Below are 18304 nucleotides of genomic sequence, written 5' to 3'. Positions count from 1 at the left end.
TAACTCTGTTTCTCTCCACAGATGCTGCCCTGACCTGCTGAGGGCTACCACTTCATAAGTTGCATGTTCAAATCGCACTATGGCATGTTGTGAAATTGAATTCAGTAAAATCGGTATTCTGTAAGCTGTAAAGAGAAATCCAACTGGTTCAACACATGTCCTTTAGGTGATGGAACCTCTCACCCATATCAGTTCTGGCCCATCTGGTTGGAAATGTGATGAAATCGTCCTCTGGATCCTCCCTTACACAACGTGAGCCCACTCTTGCAAGTTTTCACCATGCCATTCTATCCTGCATAGCTGGATTTCCTCTGTTCAATGCTAAACCACTGTCTTGACTTCCTAACTCCTAACCTCCGCTCTGACACACCTTAGAAGAATAGTCTGCCTACTAGGGTGGCGGGGATGGGGCACTTGTAATATTTTTTCTGATGGAATTGAGTTCAGGCCAAATGTTACGTAATAGGCCCAAGCAAAATCACAGCAAGTATTGCACATAACCCAAGAACAAACAAAATGATAATCTTTTCAGGGAATATATGAGAATAAATCTGGTTGTAACATCAAGGTTTCATTTTTTTTACTAAAATAAATGCAAAATACTGCGGATGCTGGAAATCTGAAATAAAAACAAGAAATGCTGGAAATACTCAGCAGGTCTGGCAGCATCTGTGGAGAGAGCAGAGTTAACGTTTCAGGTCAGTGACCCTTCTTCAGAATTCTGAAGGGTCACTGACCTGAAATGGTAACTCTGCTTCTCTCTCCAAAGATGCTGCCAGACCTGGGAGTATTTCCAGGATTTCTTGTTTTTATTTCATTTATTTACTTCTGTCTGTGGAGAGACCAAGATTTCAAAATTCTAATATATTTATAGTGAGGCTGAACCAGTCTATTTGCAACCTTGGTGTCATATTTGACCCTGAAATAAGCTGTTGATCACTTATCCACGCCATCACTAAGACTGCCTATTTCCACTTCGGTGACTTCACCTGACTTCATCTGCTCTGTTACCTCCAGACTTGACTATTCCAATGCACTTGTGGCCAGCCTTTTACGTTCTACTCTCTGTAAACTTGAGGTCATCCAAAACTCTGCTGTGCATGTCCAAACTTACACCCAGTTCTGTTCATCCATCACCTCTGTGATCGCTGACCAACACTGGCTCCTGGTTAAGCAATGCCTCGATTTTAAAATTCTCATCCTTATTTCAAATCTAACAATAGCCTTGCCCCTTCCTACCTCTAATTTCCTAATTTCCTCCATCCCTATAACCCTCCGAGATAGCCATACTCCTCCAATTCTGGCCTTTTGAGCCTCGCCAATTTTAATTGCTCCACTATTGGTGGGCATGCCTTTAGCTGCTCAGGCCCTACGCTCTGGAATTCCCTCTCTAAACCCTCTGCCTCTCTTTCCACCTTTAAAATACTTGTTGAAGCCTATCACTTTGGTCAAAAGCCCTATTAGCTCCTTATGCGACATGATGTCAAATTTTGTTTGATAATGCTCCTGGGAAGAGCCTTGGTACATTTTGCTACATTAAGATTGCTATCTAAATACAATTTCTTGTTATTGTTGTTAGGTTTCTGCTTACAGAGGGAGATAATGGATACACTGAGGCCCATTCACTACATAGAGCAGACCACAGAAATCAGCTAGTCCTGTTTTACATGCCGTGATCTGGTGGCGCCCTGCAATACAGCCCAGCAAGAATCTCAAGGATCATTTTAGTTTGCTGTGTTCTGCATAATAATGCAATGAAGATAAACTTGCTACTTCGGAAGCTGTGACAATCATGAAGAGGAGGGCAGGTGAAAGGACCTCTCTCCATACAGCATGAATAAGTCCCTACCAAATTCACGGCCTTGAAAAATGTGTCATGGACTGTGAACTCTCGGACTCGCCGTGAAATTAGTCATGTTGCGAACATCGTGCGTTTTAGTGATTGATACAAGGCTCACCTTGCAGATTGGTAGATGAAGGAGGGCTTCAAGTGCAGTTTTGAGAGAAGTAGTCTCAAGTATTAGCAGACAAGTGAGAATAACAGAATGAGCAAGTCAAAAACGGCTACAGCCATTACTGCAGCACATTGAGTCAAAGAATTTGGAAGCCAAATTCTGTTTGCCAATGGTGGAGTACTGTTTTGTATAAGCTGCAATGTTTTGTTGGATCACACATAGTGGGCAATGATTCAGTCCGAAAGCCATCGCAGCAGAAAGAGAGCATCCGACACTGCACTGTTAGAAAACAAAAACACAAAAAAAAGCAATGATTTGGTTACAATGGAACTTGAGGATGCTTTTGCAAATGTCAACATGCCATTGGAAAACCTTGATCACCCAAAGCTGTGGGTATTCAGCTCACCACCAGCTATTCAAGGGCAATTAGGGATGGGCAATAAATGCTGGCCTAGCCTGCGATGCCCACATCCCATGAATGAATTTTTAAAAAGCAGCTCAGAGGTTTCAACAAACTTCTGCGGTGTTCCTGAAAACTGTGCGTATCTTTGACCCTGCACAAATACACCTGTTGATGGTGGATTTAAACCCATTTGATGCAATTCCTGGTTTTGACAAGAACTGTAGGCTGGAGATTCCTGCTTATAAAAGCATTGCAAAGGAAGCAGATTGTACTTTGCCTGTGCTGCAGTTTTGGAACTCTGTGGAATGCAGAATCCCCCACCTTGCAAGGCTAGCAAGGCACTGTCTGACAATTCCAACAAACTCTGAGGACACGGAGAGAGCTGTGTATAAACATGGACAGGCGTTCACAGAGCAGAGACAGGGAACGAAGGAAGAGACAGTTGCAGGTTGCTCTATGCTCACAATCAACCATTGACTTCAGTGTGTAAAGAATGTGACCTGTTTACAGTCAGCTTTTTACAATAGTTTTTGAGTATACAATAACTGCCATTTGAAACCAGAAACCACCCTTGTCTTTTTTGTCTTAAATAGATCATTTTCATGGTTTGTTGTGACACCATGAAATTTATGATTTAAATATGTGAAATTCTGAAAATCACAATTCTTAAAATGCTGTGATCGTGAAATTGTAGAATTTGACTGTGAATTTGGTAGGGCCCTAAGCATGAGGAGGGTGCACAGGAAGGAGAGGACGTGGGACAGGTGTGCCAGCAGCCACAGAATGGAGGGAGCAGCTGATTACCCAGTGCTTACATTGTTGCTGTTCTTTTAGGCCCTGCTGCTCAGAAAGTCATGCCGTCGCTTTAATTGGCTGCAACCTCTTCAAGGCTGTGCTAGAACAGAATATCCCTCTTGCACCCAGCAATGGTAGTCTATCTGGAGTGTTTTTTTACTCTAAACCTGCTCTGCATAACAAATGTAGGCCCTCCTGCTCTGTTGCTAACTCACCAGTGGAAGAAATCAGCCATAGATGTCTCAACCCATTGGCATTTTGTTAAGTTTTATGCTTATTTCTAGCTTTGTTCCAGAACTTCAATAAAACACTTCATGTGCCTTATTTCCTGAGATCAAGTTTTATTTTTAATTCAAAATAAAAGCAAAATACTGCAGATGCTGGAAATCTGAAATAAAACCAAAAAGTGCTGGAAATACTCAGCAGGTCTGGCAGCATCTTTTGGAGAGAGAAGCAAAGTTAACGTTTCAGGTCAGTGACCTTTCAAACCTGACCTGAAACATTAACTTTGCTTCTCTCGCCACAGATGCTGCCAGACCTGCTGAGTATTTCCAGCACTTTTGGTTTTATTTTTAATTCGTAGTTTCCACAATAATACAACTAAATGAGCACAAAGTATTCATTCTATAAGATTTTACAAAGGAATACTTTTTGTAATATACAATATTATCATTGTGAAGTAAAGTTTTCACCTAACAAGTTGTGGCTGTAAAGTGGGTAGATTGACTCTTGACTATGGAGGTTATTGCTGTGACACAAATTGTTAGAAGATCAGATTTACAATATCAAACTGTTGCTTCATCAGTCTGTAATGACAACTAGCCATCAGAAGGATGTTACATCTCCTCTTCCCTGTAAAGCTGAATAGATAAATAGGTCAGGGGCCCCAATGCTATCTCACACTGAGGCTCTGAGTAATTTCAAGATCTTTGTATTTTAGTTAGAGCATTGTTTATAGTAACAATTAAATTGCCTGTGCTATGAGGACAGTTACTATTCGAGAGTTTCTTGACTATGTGTTTTCATTCAGAATCTACTAGCCTCTTTTCTAAGCATGCAAACATAAAATAAAATAAGCTTCTCTTATGGTTACTTTCATTCTATGTATGTTTTCATTCTAAATCTAATTCTCTAACAATTTGCATCAACACCCTGTCCTCTATAGTCAAGAGTGGGTAAGGTAGTGGCACGTTATGTAAAATAACGATTTTTGAAATTAAGATGTGACCAATGTTTTATTTAGGAAAACCAAACGCTTTGTTATTTTTATCAGAGCCACAGCAACAATACGAGCGGGTAATGCAATCCATCGTATAGTTGGCTTTCTACGAGGACAAGGGGTGATTATTTGCACACAGACAGGCATTTAAGCCCCTGCGCATAACAGTTTGACAGATAGGAATGGGAAGTGGTTCTACTCTCAGAAGTGCCTGACACATGCAGATAGGCTGAGGAATAAGACATCTCCTATAAACAGTCAAGCTGAAGCAATTAGAGCATTTGTTACAATCTGCAAGATTGGCAAGGTAACAAGATGCTGAAAATAAGAGAACTTGTGAAATACCTACCTCACAGGTCATTTGATACAATAATGAAATGTGACAGTCTGAAGTAATTCTTTTGAAAATGAGTATTAAAGTATTTTAACTGAGCTTTTAAACAAACGTTGGAAACTCATGATGCACTTAGGGATACTCTGTTTTAAAACAACAGTGATTTATTAAAATAAAAGCAAAATATTGCAGATGTTGGAAATCTGTATTTAAAACAAGAAATGCTGGAAATACTCAGCAGGTCTGGCAACATCTGTGGAGAGAGAAGCAGAGTAAACGTTTCAGGTCAGTTCAGATGAAGGGTCACTAACCTGAAATGCTAACTCAGCTTCTCTCTCCACAGATGCTGCCAGACCTGCTGAGTATTTCCAGCATTTCGTGATTTATTAAAAATATATTTGACTTTCAGAAAGTCGAGGTACTGCATAGACAATGAAATACTTTGAAATATAATGACTATTATTCCGTGGACCATATAGCTGTGGATCTCAGTTGAATTTTACTGGCAAGCACTCTTGGGAGTGCTGCAGCAACTTGCTGTTGCTAGAATCGGGGAGGCAGTGGCGTAGCGATAATGTTACTGGACCAGTAATCTAGAAGCCTAGATCTAGGGATGTGGGTTTGAAACCCACCATGGCAGATGGTGAAATTTGAATTCAGTTAATAAATCTGAAATTAAAAAGCTAGTCTAATGGTTGATTGTTGTAAAAGACCACCTGGTTCACTAATGTCCTTTAGGGAAGGAAATCTGCTGTCCTTACCTGGTTTGGCCTACATGTGAATCCAGAACGCACAGCAGTGTGGTTGACTCTGAAATGCCCTCTGAAATGGCCGAGAAAGCCACTCAGCAGTATCAAACTGCTACAAAGCCTAAGAAAAGGAATGAAACAGAACAGACCACCCGGCATCGACCTAGGCGCTGGAAATGACAACGGCAAACCCAGCCCTGTCGACCCTGCAAAATCATCCTTACTAATATCTTGGGAGAGGTGTCCCACAGACTAGCCAAGCACCAGCCTGACAGTCATACTCATGGAATCATACCTTACAGACAATGTCCCAGACACCATCATCTCCATTCTAGTGTATGTCCTGTCCACTGGCTGGACAGACCCACCAGAGGTGGTGGTATTGTGGTATACAGCCGAGAAGGAGTTGCCTTGGGAGTCCTCAACATTGACTCTGGACCCCATGAAGTCTCATGGCATCAGGTCAAATATGGGCAAGGAAACCTCCTGCTGATTACCATCTACTGCCACCCCACCCCCATGGCTGGTGAATCAGTGCTTCTCCATGTTGAACAACAATTGGAAGAAGCACTAAGGGTAGCCAGGGCACAGACTGTACTCTGGGGACTTCAATGTCCATCACCAAGAGTGGCTCGGTAGTACCACTACTGGCTGAGTCCTAAAGGACATAGCTGCTAGACTGGGTCTGTGGCAGATGGTGAGGGAATCAACAAGAGGGAAAAACCTACTTGACCTCATCCTCACAAATCTACCTGTCGCAGATGCATCTGTCCATGACAGTATTGGTAGGAGTGACCACAGCACAAGTTCTTATGGAGACGAAGTCCCGTCTTCACACTGAGGATAGCCACCATCGTGTTGTGTGGCACAACCACTGTGCTAAACGGGATAGACCTCGAACAGATATGGCAACACAAAACTGCTTATCCATGAGGTGCTGTGGGGCAGCAGCAGAACTGTATTCAACCACAATCTGTAACCTCATGACCCGGCATATCCCCCACTCTACCATTATCATTAAGCCAGGGAACCAACCCTGGTTCAATGAAGAGTGCAGGAGGGCATGCCAAGAGCAGCACCAGGCATACCTAAAAATGAAGTGTCACCCTGGTGAAGCTACAACACAGGACTACTTTTATGCCAAACAGCAGAAGCAGCATGTGACAGACATGGTTAAGCAACCCCCCAACCAATGGATCAGATCTAAGCTCTGCAGTCCTGCCACATCCGCTCGTGAATGGTGGTGGATAATTAAACAACAAACAGATGAAGAGGCTCCACAAATATTACCATTCTCAGTGATGGGGGGAGCCCAGCATATCAGTGCAAAAGACAAGGCTGAAGTATTTGCATCCAGCTTCAGCCAGAAGTGCCGAGTGGATGATCCATCTCGGCCTCCTCCTGAGATCCTCAGCATCACAGATGCCGGTCTTCAGCCAATCTGATTCACTCCACGTGATATCAAGAAATGGCTGAAGGCACTGTATACCGCAAAGGCTACGGGCCTTGACAACATTCCAGCAATGGTACTGAAGACTTGAGCTCCAGAACTAGGCACGCCCCTAGCCAAGCTGTTCCACTACACCTACAACACTGGCATCTACCCAGCAATGAGGAAAATTGCCCAAGTACGTCCTGCACACAAAAAAGTAGGACAAATCCAAGCTGGCCAATTACCACCCTATCAGTCTACTCTCGATCATCAGGAAAGTGATGAAAGGGGTTGTCTACAGCACTATCAAGCGGCACTTGCTCAGCAGTAACCTGCTCACTGATGCTCAGTTGGTTCTGCCAGGGCCACTCAGCTCTTGGCCTCATTCCAGCCTTGGTCCAAACATGGACAAAAGAGCTGAACTCCAGAAGTGAGGTGAGAGTGACTGCCCTTGACATCAAGGCAGCATTTGACTGAGTATGGCATCAAGGAGCCCTAGCAAAACTGAGGTCAATGGGAATCAGGGGGAAAACTATCTGCTGGTTGGAGTCGTACCTAGCGCAAAGGAAGATGGTTGTGTTCATAGGATCATAGGAAATAGGAGCAGGAGTAAGCCATTCGGCCCATCAACCCTGCTCCGCCATTCAAACAGATCATGGCTGATCATCTACCCCTATGCCATTTTTCCCCACTATCCCCATATCCCTTGATGTCCTTAGTATCCAGAAATCTATCGAATTCTGTCTTGAACATGCTGAATGATTGAGCTTCCACAGCCCTCTGGGGTAGACAATTCAACAGATCCACCATCTACTGAGTAAAGAAATTCCTCGGTATCTCAGTCTTAAATGGCCTGCCCCTGATTCTGCAACTCTGTACCCTGGTTCTAGACTCACCAGCCAGGGGAAACATCCTATCCACACCTACCATCATGCCCTGTAGGAATTTTTAAAGTTTCAATGAGATCATCTCTCATTCTTCAAAACTCTAGAGAATACAGGTCCAGTTTCCGCAATCTCTCCTCATAAGACAATCCCGCCATCCCAGGGATTAGTCTGGTAAACCTCCGTTGCACTCCCTCTATGGCAAGTATATCCTTCCTTAGATAAGGAGACCAAACCTGTACACAATACTCCAGCTGCGGTCTCACCAAGGTTTTATACAATTTCAGTAAGACATCTTTACTCCTGTACACAATTCCCCTTGCAGTGAAGGCCAACATACCAATTGCTTCCTAATTGCTTACTGCACCTGCATACTAGCTTTTAGTGACTCATGCGCAAGGACACCCAAGTAATTTTGGACATCAACACTTCCCAACTGCTCACCGTTTAAGAAATACTCTGTCTTTCTGTTTTTTCTACCAAAGTGGATCACTTCACACTTATTCACATTATATTTGATCTGCCATGTTCTTGCCCATTCACTTAACCTGTCCAAATCCCCTTGAAGCCTCCTTGCATCCTCCTCACAACTCACATTCCCACCTAGTTTTGTGTCATCAGCAAATTTGGAAATATTACATTGGTCCCCACATTCAACTCATGTATATAGATTATGAACAGCTGTGGCCCAAGCACTGATCCTTGCGGTACCCCACGAGTAACAGCCTGCCATCCTGAGAATGTCCTGTTTATTCCTACTCTCTGCTTTCTGTCTGTTAATCAATTCTCAATCCATAGCAGTATATTACCCCCAATCCCATGTGCTCTAATTTTGTTTACTAAGCTCCTGTGTGGGACCTTATCAAAAGCCTTCTAAAAATCCAAATACACATCCACTGGTTCCCCTTTATCTATGCTCCAATAACATCCTCAAAAAACTCCAACAGGTTTGTCAAACATGATTTCCCTTTCATAAATCCATGTCGGCTCTGCCCAATCATATCATTATTTTCCAAGTGTCCAATTATCCCATCCTTTATAACAGATTTTAACATTTTCCCAAAACTGACTTCAAACTAACAGATCTATAGTTCTCCATTTTCTCTCTCGCTCCCTTCTTAAACAGTGGGGTTACATTTCCTACTTTCCAGTCTGCAGGAACCCTTCCAGAATTTATAGAATTTTGAAAGATAACCACCATTGCATCCACTATCTCTGGTCAAGGGGATTTATCAACTTTCAATCCAATTAATTTTCAAGTACTACCTCTTTATTGATACTAATTTCTTTCAGTTCCTCATTCTTACAAGTCGCTTGGTTCCCTAGCATTTCTAGGAGATTTTCTGTGTCTTCCTCCATGAAGACAAACACCAAGTAATTGTTTACTCCCTCCACCATTTCCTCATTCTCCACCACAAACTTTCCTGTCTCTGCCTGCAATGGACCCATATTCGGCCTTGCTAATCTTTTCCTTTTCACATATGTTACGACCAGTTGAGGAACGGGTCTCAGGCTCTGCTTTTGTCTCTTCTCTGGTTTGGCCACAACAGGGTTTATCGTTTAAACACAGTGATTTAACTTATCAACTCAGTGAGCACCTGCTCCTGTTACTCTAATTAGAATTGCAAATGAACCAATCAGACAGGTTTTCTTGAGTTTAAACAAGAAAGATGTAAGTTCATTAACCTTATCACTCTAAACCGTTTAAAATTACTAAAATATTCATGCATCCATGCTCACATTCACACAAGAGGCACACATATACAAATAGATACAGAGGGGAAAAGTAGAGTTGGGAGGTTGAAGTAAAGTCCGTAATAAATGGAATTCAAATACTGAGTTTCAATGTCCTTAGTTGAAGTTAAAGTTATGAAGTCCTCGCTGGGCCACTTGCTTCTCTGATTCTGGAAGGCCAAAGAGAGGCTTTATTCATCTTCTTGATTGTAGCCTGTAAGGTTCTGTAATCTTGTGGCTTAGTAGCTGCCACCAAAGCTTTCCTCGAACTTTGCTGGAGCAGGAGAGAGAGAGAGGGAGAGAGAGATATTCCTTTCTTGGGGTTCAGTTACTGTTTTTTTCCCTTCTGAGGCACAATTCATAAACTCAGAGTTACATAGGCAGGTATATTATGTGACCACATCTTTGTTTGAAAACAGAAGTTTCTGGAAGGTTGTTTGAAATTCAAAGTTCGTCTCTCAAGCAATGCAAACATATTCTTTGGGGTTGGGGGTGGCGGGGCGGTGGTTGGCTCTTTCAAAGTCAATGAGTGTCGGGGCTTTTGCCGAACACTATTGACAAAAACAATTCTAGGTAATTGAATCAGAACGCACCACTATTTTTCTAGCTAGACAGGGTAATTATCTCTGTCTCCCAGCTGGTCTTTGGCTTCCCATATGCAAACTGTGCATGGCCATCTTTAGTTGTTCTGTTCTGATTTTTAAAAGTTATTTGTAAAGTCCAGTAAAAAAAAGTCTCAGGCAACTTTCCATACAACAAAATTAATATTTTCCATTTGGCATGTGGGATTTCCGTCTCACATACCGAAAGAAGCTTTTATAGTCTACTTTTATGTTTCTTGTTAGCTTGGATTCATAATCCCTTTTTCCTTTCTTTATGAGTTTCTTGGTCCTCCTTTGTTGGGTTCTAAATTGCTCCCAATCCTTGGGCTTACCACTTTTTCTGGTGACCTTATAAGCCACTTCCTTTGACCTAATGCAATCTTTAACTTTTGTTAGCCATGGTTAATTCACTTTTCCTGTTGTATTTTTGTGTCTTAGAGTAAAGTATATTTGCTGTAAACCATGTAATACTTTAAATACTAGCCATAGCCTGCCTACCATCAAACCTTTTAATGATTTTCCTAATCCACCATAACCAACTTGCCCCTCATATCTTCATAGTTTGCTTTGTTCAGATTTAAGACCCTAGTTTCAGAATGAACTACATCTCTTTCAAACTTCATGTAAAATTCTATCATATTATGGTCACTATTTCCTAATGGCTCCTTTACAGCAAGGTTATTAATTAGCCCTTTCTCATTTCATGATACTAAATCTAAAATAGCCCGATTCCTAGTTGGCTCTTCAACAAAAAACCATCTCGTACACACTCCAGGAATTCATCCTCCACAGCATTAGTGCTAATTAGATTTACCCAATCTATATGTAAATTGAACTCGCCCATTATTACTGTATTGCCCATACTACATGCAGCTCTAATTTCCTGATTTATACTATGCCCAACATTACCACGACAGTTTGGTGGCCTATAACCAACTCCCACCAATGATTGCTGTCCCTTTCTGTTTCTTAGCTCTACCCAAACTGATTCTACATTTTGTTCCTTCGATCTAAGATCCCCTCTCACTAATGTACTGATCTCGTCCCTTATTAACAGTGCTACCCAACCTCCTTTTCCCCTCCGCCTATCCCTCCTAAATGACAAATATACCTGAATATTCAGTTCCCAGTCCTGGCCTGGTCATCCTGTAACTACATCTCCGTAATGGCAATTAAATCATACCCATTTACCTCTATTTGTGCCTTCAAATCATTTACCTTGTTGCGAATGCTGCATGCATTCAGATAGAGTGCCCTTAACTTTGTCTTAATATTATTCCTCATTCTGATCCTGTTGGATGTTTGCCTTCATCTCTTCTGCCTTCTAATTTCACTTACTACTTTTCTACTTCCTGTTACCAGTATTGCTTCCCTCTAATCTGAGCTCCCTCTTAGTTTTCCAACCCCATGCCAATTTAGTTTAAACCCTCCCCAATAGTACGAGCAAATCTACCTATCGGAGGGCCGAATGGCCTACTCCTGCCTCTATTTTCTATGTTTCTATGTTACCTGCAAGGATGTTAGTCCCATCTGCTAAGGTGCAACCAGTCCATCCTGTACAGGTCCCACCTGCCCAATGCCTCAGAAATCTGATGCCCTCCCGCTTACACCAATTCTCCAGCGTTCAATCACCTAATCTTCCTATTCCTATGCTCACCTGCATGTGGCACTGAGAGTTATTCTGAGATTACTGCCTTTGAGGTCCTGCTTATAAATTTCTTTTCTAACTCCCTAAACTTTGCTTTCAGGACCTCATTTCTCTTCTTACCTATGTCGCTGGTACCAATGTGGACCACGACGTCTGGTTGTTCACCCTCCCTCTGAAGAATGTCCTGCAGCTGTTCCATGACATCCTTGACTTGGCAGCAGGGAGGCAACAAACCATCCTGGTGTCGTGTCTGCGGCTGCAGCAATGCCTGTCTGTTCCTCTAACGAATCCCCTAGCATTAATGCCCTTCCACTCTTCTTTCTCCCCTCCTGTGCAGTTGAGCCATCTGTGGTGCCACGGACTTGGCTCTTGCTGCACTCCTCTGAGCAACCATCACCCTCACCAGATTCCAAAATGGAAAACCGGCTCGCAAGTAAGAACAAATCAGGGGACTCCTGCAATACCTGCCTGGTTCTCTTAGACTGCCTGGCGGTCACCTAGTCCCTCTCTGCCTGCACAATCTTAACCTGTGGTGTGACCATCTCCCTAAACGTCCAACCACATAGTTCTCTGTCTCGCAGATGAACCACAGTGATTCAGCCGCCGCTTGAGTTCCGAAACACGGAGCTCAAGCTTCTACAGCTGATGACATTTCCTGCAGATGTGTTTGTCATGCACACATGTTGCGTTCACGACTTTCCACACACCACAGGAGGCACATTCCACTTGGCCGAGCTGCCCTGCCACATCTTACCTTTGCAAACTAGTTATTGTTAGTCCAATAAGTTGAATAACTTACCAGTTACTCACCAATCAGCTTCTTCCCCTGTATTGAAGTAAGAACTGGAGGCTGAAAAGGCAGAAAAAGAAAAGGAGACAAAAGAGCACCTCCTTCCCCTCTTCACTGAACTACTTCACACCAAACGCACAACTTCACACTCTATCCAAGAAGCACTTTCTAATTAGTAATTAGTAATAAATTACACTAACTAAATCCTTAGTTATACTAATCTAACCACTTATAAGGTAGCTATTTGAGGGTTAAAAAAAAACTTTTTTTCTGATTTTCCAGCTATTTGCAGGCACTCTCTAATAGCAGTTACTCACCAACCAATCATTTTACGGCTTTCCTGTGACGTCCCTGTTAGATTTTTTTTTCAACTCTTTCTTCAAACTCAGCACGCTGACCTCCAGCCACAGCCACAGCCTGCCTCTCTGCTCTCCCAGGTAAGTGTGGGCCCCAAGCCCCGGTCTTGATTTACAGCTCTCCTTCTCCATTGTTGGAGGTCAATCATCTCTGCCCCAGGGTATCATTGCAGGACTTCCTCAGGGTAATATCCTAGGCCCAACCATCTTCAGCTGCTTTATCAATGAGCTTCCCTCCAATATAAGGTCAGAAGTGGGGATGTTCGCAGACGATTGCACAATGTTCAGTACCATTGGCGACTCCTCAGATACTGGAGCAGCCTGTGTCCAAATGCAGCAAGACCTGGACAACATCCAGGTTTGGGCTGATAACTGGCAAGTAACATTCATGTCACACAAGTGCCAGGCAATGACCATCTCCAACAAGAAAGAATCTAACCATCTCCCCTTGATGTTCAATGGCATTACCATTGCTGAATCCCCCACTATCAACATCCTGGGGGTTACCATTGACCAGAAACTGAACTGGACCAGCCACATAAATACTGTGGCTAAAAGAGTAGGTCAGAGGCTGGGAATTCTGTGGCAAGTAACTCACCTCTTGTCTCCCCAGTGCCTATCCACCATCAACAAGGCAGAAGTCAGGAATGCGATGGAATACTCTCCACTTGCCTGGATGGATGCAGCTCCAACAACACTCAATAAGCTCGACACCATCCAGGACAAAGCAGCACGCTTGACTGGCACCCCATCCACCACCTTCAACATTCACTCCCTTCACCAAGGAAGCACAGTGGCAGCAGTGTGTACCATCTACAAGATGCACAGCAGCAACTCACCAAGGATCCTTCGACAGCACCTTCCAAACCCATGACCTCTACCACCTAGAAGGACAAGGGCAGCAGATGCATGAGAACACCATCACCTGCAAGCTCCCCTCCAAGCCACACACCATCTTGACTTGGAACTATATCGCCATTCCTTCACTGTTGCTGGGTCAAAATCCTGGAACTCCCTTCCTAACAGCATTGTTGGTGTACCTACACCCCAAAGACTGCAGTGGTTAAAGAAGGCAGCTCACCACTACCTTCTCAAGGGCAATTAGGGATGGACAATAAATGCTGGCCTAACCAGCGATGCCCACATCCCATGAATGAGTTAAAAAAAAGGATTAAAGGATGCAGCAAATACCTTATCTTTCTGGAGACACAGCAGAATACAAACTCCTTTCCCATGTACGTCCATGTGGTGAAAGACTCATAGTCTGGCCAGATCTTCCTTTTCTCCAACCTCCACTTGCTCCTCCTTACTTGGGAATTGTAAAACACCCTGTATGCATACCTCACACTCACTAACTACATTCTACTGGGTGCTGGTATCTACGCTCATGCAAGGTTCAGGGTGGGACCATTACACAATGTGCTGTGATATGTGAGAGACTGTGCTGACCTTTAGTACTGCCACCTGACCTTGGGAAGAACCTACAGGAAGAGAAAAGGAAACTGATTTAGAATGAATCCCCAAGACAATGCTGTCAAAGAAAGGTAAGATCATAAGTTATTTACTACATGCTGCAGTTGCTTAATTAGTACAACCCTTCCTTGAAAATGAAGAATGGAGTTATGATATGAATTTTCATAATAAATGGAGCATGCTTGTTGGGTGACAGCACCAGATCTCAATTGCCAATACCATCTGTAGCTCCTCAATCTACCAAAAAAGGCAAGGAGATCTGATTATGGTGTAATCTTGACTTTGGGTAATAGTGGAAAACAGGTGCTATCAATTCAGCTGCCTGAATTGCATCTCTACCAAATTTCATTTTGATTGACTTCAATGGTGCTGAATCAATATTATACAAAGGCAAGATTATTCCCTCATGTAGGGTCAGCTAATTCAGAATTGTTGGTCTCCTTCCTATCCTAATCTTCACCGTGATTGTATGTTGCCATGAACCGACTGAACACAGTAAAGATAAAATGGGAACTCACCGTGCATTGCAAACAGCACTTTAGTGAATAGAGAATTTCCCTTTCGATGCCAAGATTTTGCAAATTACCTAGAATGCTATTTCTAGTTGCAGTACTCAAGGCAAGCAGAACTTGCAATTTCTATAAGGTTTTACTGTATTTCACTACAATTATGCCCTCCACTTTCTGTTGCATGCAGAAGTGAAAAGGGAGAATGTTCTCTGTATACTCTTGCCCTGAGGGTGCAGGATAAAAATAGATCCTTTGAATGAAGAGCAAATGTTTATCTTTTGTGTTTATCTATTATAAGTACACTTCTCTGGGAACTTCTCCATAGTGGATATATGGAGAGGGTGAGTTGACAAAGGGACTGTTGGTGCACTGGAGAGTGCAGTGTTTCTTCAAGAGAACCTACCTTCAATAATTTATGGCCTGAGAGTTCGGAAAAATGGATGCACTGCTCTTCCTCTGGAACCTCTGTCTCCTGATTACTTCTTGCCATTTCTGCTCCAAACCATCCTTCTCTGGCAACTCCAAGACTTCCTAACTTTGTTTTGTGAAGTTGTGCACCATGGAATGGACGACAGTGAATCATGACACTCACTAGGGCCGTATTGAAGGATGTGCCTCCAGAGCTGTCCAGCCCAAAACATTTAAGACCCCTATAGTTTGCTCCATCAGAACAGGGTTGCTCTGTAACTCTTGAGTTGAAGCATAATAATGTCTGTGTATGGCTTTCTGACAGGAGTCTTGTGTGAGATATTGAGGGGGTACCACTTGACCCCAAGCAGCCAGTTTCTGACCCGATGGTCTAATTGGGAGGGTTGTCGCAGAATGAAAGCATAATGACCACTGCCAGGAAACTCGGCACAGACCTGCATTATTCCCGGCCTGTAGTCGCAGATGTGTTTAACATTCAACAAACAGAAGCCCTTCCTGCTGCAGAAAATTCTGGGTTAGTGACAGGGAACATGCTGGGCTACATGAGTGCATATGTGGAAAGTAAAGCCAATTTTGCCACATCCCAAAGCTCTTTCCTGTTGCCAGCCTCCATTGGGAAGAAATGAATTCTTGCCACTTTGCAAGTAATACATATGTTACCTGTCTGATAGAACTGTGCACAACAAAACTGACATAATGGTAATATTCCCTGATGGAGTCTGGAATTATCCAGTGGCATAAAAATTTAGAGCTAGTCACCCTTGCTGCCACAGACAGTGCTATGCATGCCCCTGCTTCTGGGATCCCATTCTAGCTGCAACAGGTGGCATAGCTCAGTAACTGTCTCATTGTTGAAGCAGAGTTGCTTGACACACTGCTCCACTGTCAAATTCAGATATGATCGTCTGCTCCTGAAGACCCACATGCTGCAATGTCTCCTGCATCTTTCCCTCTTTTGTTGTCTTCTTGCAGCCTCCCCAGTTCTGTGCTGTCTTTCTTGCTGCTGCTCTTCCTCCTCATTTGGCTGCCTCAAAGTTAACCCAAGCAGCATCCCCGCTTTCCATCACTGTGCTGCAGCCAATCCTGAAAAGGATTGTAGCACCACCCAGAACTTACTCTTCAAAACTATAGGACACTGAAATCAGCCAAGATGCCTATAATATTAACCCAAAGCCCTCCAGTAGCCTATAAAGCATAACCAGAGACTTAACAAAAGGAGGTGAGCATCCCTTGGAATATCACTGTTGCAGTCACCTTCCCGACCATTAATGCTGGATGCGTTAGGAACTGATAAATTGGGTGCTCCCTGACCCAAGTTCAAAAAAGGCTCCTGATTCAGGTGCAGGACCCTTATTACTATATATTAATTAGTATTAATTAGGCCAGAATTTGTTTCAGATAGCTTCCAGGAAGGTCTATGCAGCGCCCAAATCAATATGGCCTACCTACGGTGCCATTTGGGCACAGGTTGTGGTGCTGTGCAATTAGTCATTTTTGCTGTCATTTTACATCCAAAAATTGGGCAAAACAGTGTCAAATCTCCCCCTGACACAGAACTAAAATATTACTCAGACATTCAGTAATGGCTATATCTTATTGCTAAATAGATCCTTGAAAAATAACTTCATGCTACATGCTGAATTTTAGGTCCAGTTAGTTGTCAACAAAAAACAATGTATTTATACAGCACCTTTAACATAAAAAAAATCCCTAGGCTCTTCACAGGAGCGTTGTAATGCAAAATTAGACACTGAGACACATAAGGCGATATTAAGGCAGATGGCCAAAAGTTTTGTCAAAGAGCTAGGTTTTAAGGAACATTTTAAAGGACAAAAAAGAGGTAGAAAGGTGGAGAAATTTAGGGAGGGCATTCCAGAACTTAGGACCTAGGCAGCTGAAGACACAGCCACCAATGGTGGAGCAACTAAAATTGGGGATGCTCAAGAGGCCAGAAGTAGATGAGTACAGATATCTTGGGATGTAGGGCTGGAGAAGATTACAGAGATAGGGAGGGATGGAATGAGGCTATAGAGGGACTTGAAAACAATCTTGAGAATTTTTAAATTGAGATCTTGCATGACTGAGAACCAATGTAGGTCAGCAAGCGCAGATGTGATAGGTGACTGGGACTTTACATGGGCAGCAGAGGTTTGGATGACCTCAAGTTTATGAGGGTAGAATGTGAGTGACAGACTTGGAATAGTCAAGTCTAGAAGTAACAAAGGCACGAATGAGGGTTTCAGCGGCAGATAAGCTGAGGCAGGGGTGAAGTCGGGCAATGTTATGGAGGTGGAAATAAGCGGTCTTAGTGATGGTGCAGATATGTGGTCGGAGGTTTATTTTGGGACCAAATATGACACCATGGTTGCGAACAGTCTGGTTCAGCCTCAGACAATTGCCAGGGAGAGGGATGGAGTCAGTAGGTAGGGAACAGAGTTTGTAGTGGGGACCAAAGAAATGGTTTCAGTCACCCAAAGTTTAGTTGGAGGAAATTTCTGCTCACCCAGTACTGGATGTCAAATAAGAAGTCTACCTAACAAAGAACAAAACACTTCACTTTTTTGTTGATAACATGATTTGTCATTTATTTAAAATGGAAGATGCACAGACTGAGATGCACAAACTGATAGCCTCAAGTACTATAATGAATGGCATGATAGCCCATAATTATATGTATTTATGCATATTAATAGGGCAGGTCCTCAGTTATAATTCATAGACTCTGAGAGTCAAACCAACGTTGCATGATCCAACATGTTTCTACATACTTCCCATCAGTTAAAACAAAGCTAAAAATAACAAGATCTTCCAAGTTTATGTTTTGGTTTTAAAATATTTAAACTGAAGTTTCAAAGAAAATCCATACTGTTTGAGAAAGCAAAGATACTTTTATAAAACTGTATGGCTTTTGTTGACCTACATCACATTATTTCCTACATCTGTACCTTCTGATGATGTTTGTGATAGTGATGAAAGTATGAGGGGCACTGTT

The sequence above is a fragment of the Heterodontus francisci genome, chromosome 3 (genome assembly GCF_036365525.1).
Source record: "Heterodontus francisci isolate sHetFra1 chromosome 3, sHetFra1.hap1, whole genome shotgun sequence".
NCBI classification, from domain to species: domain Eukaryota; kingdom Metazoa; phylum Chordata; class Chondrichthyes; order Heterodontiformes; family Heterodontidae; genus Heterodontus; species Heterodontus francisci.
Note: the sequence above shows the minus strand (reverse complement) of the source record.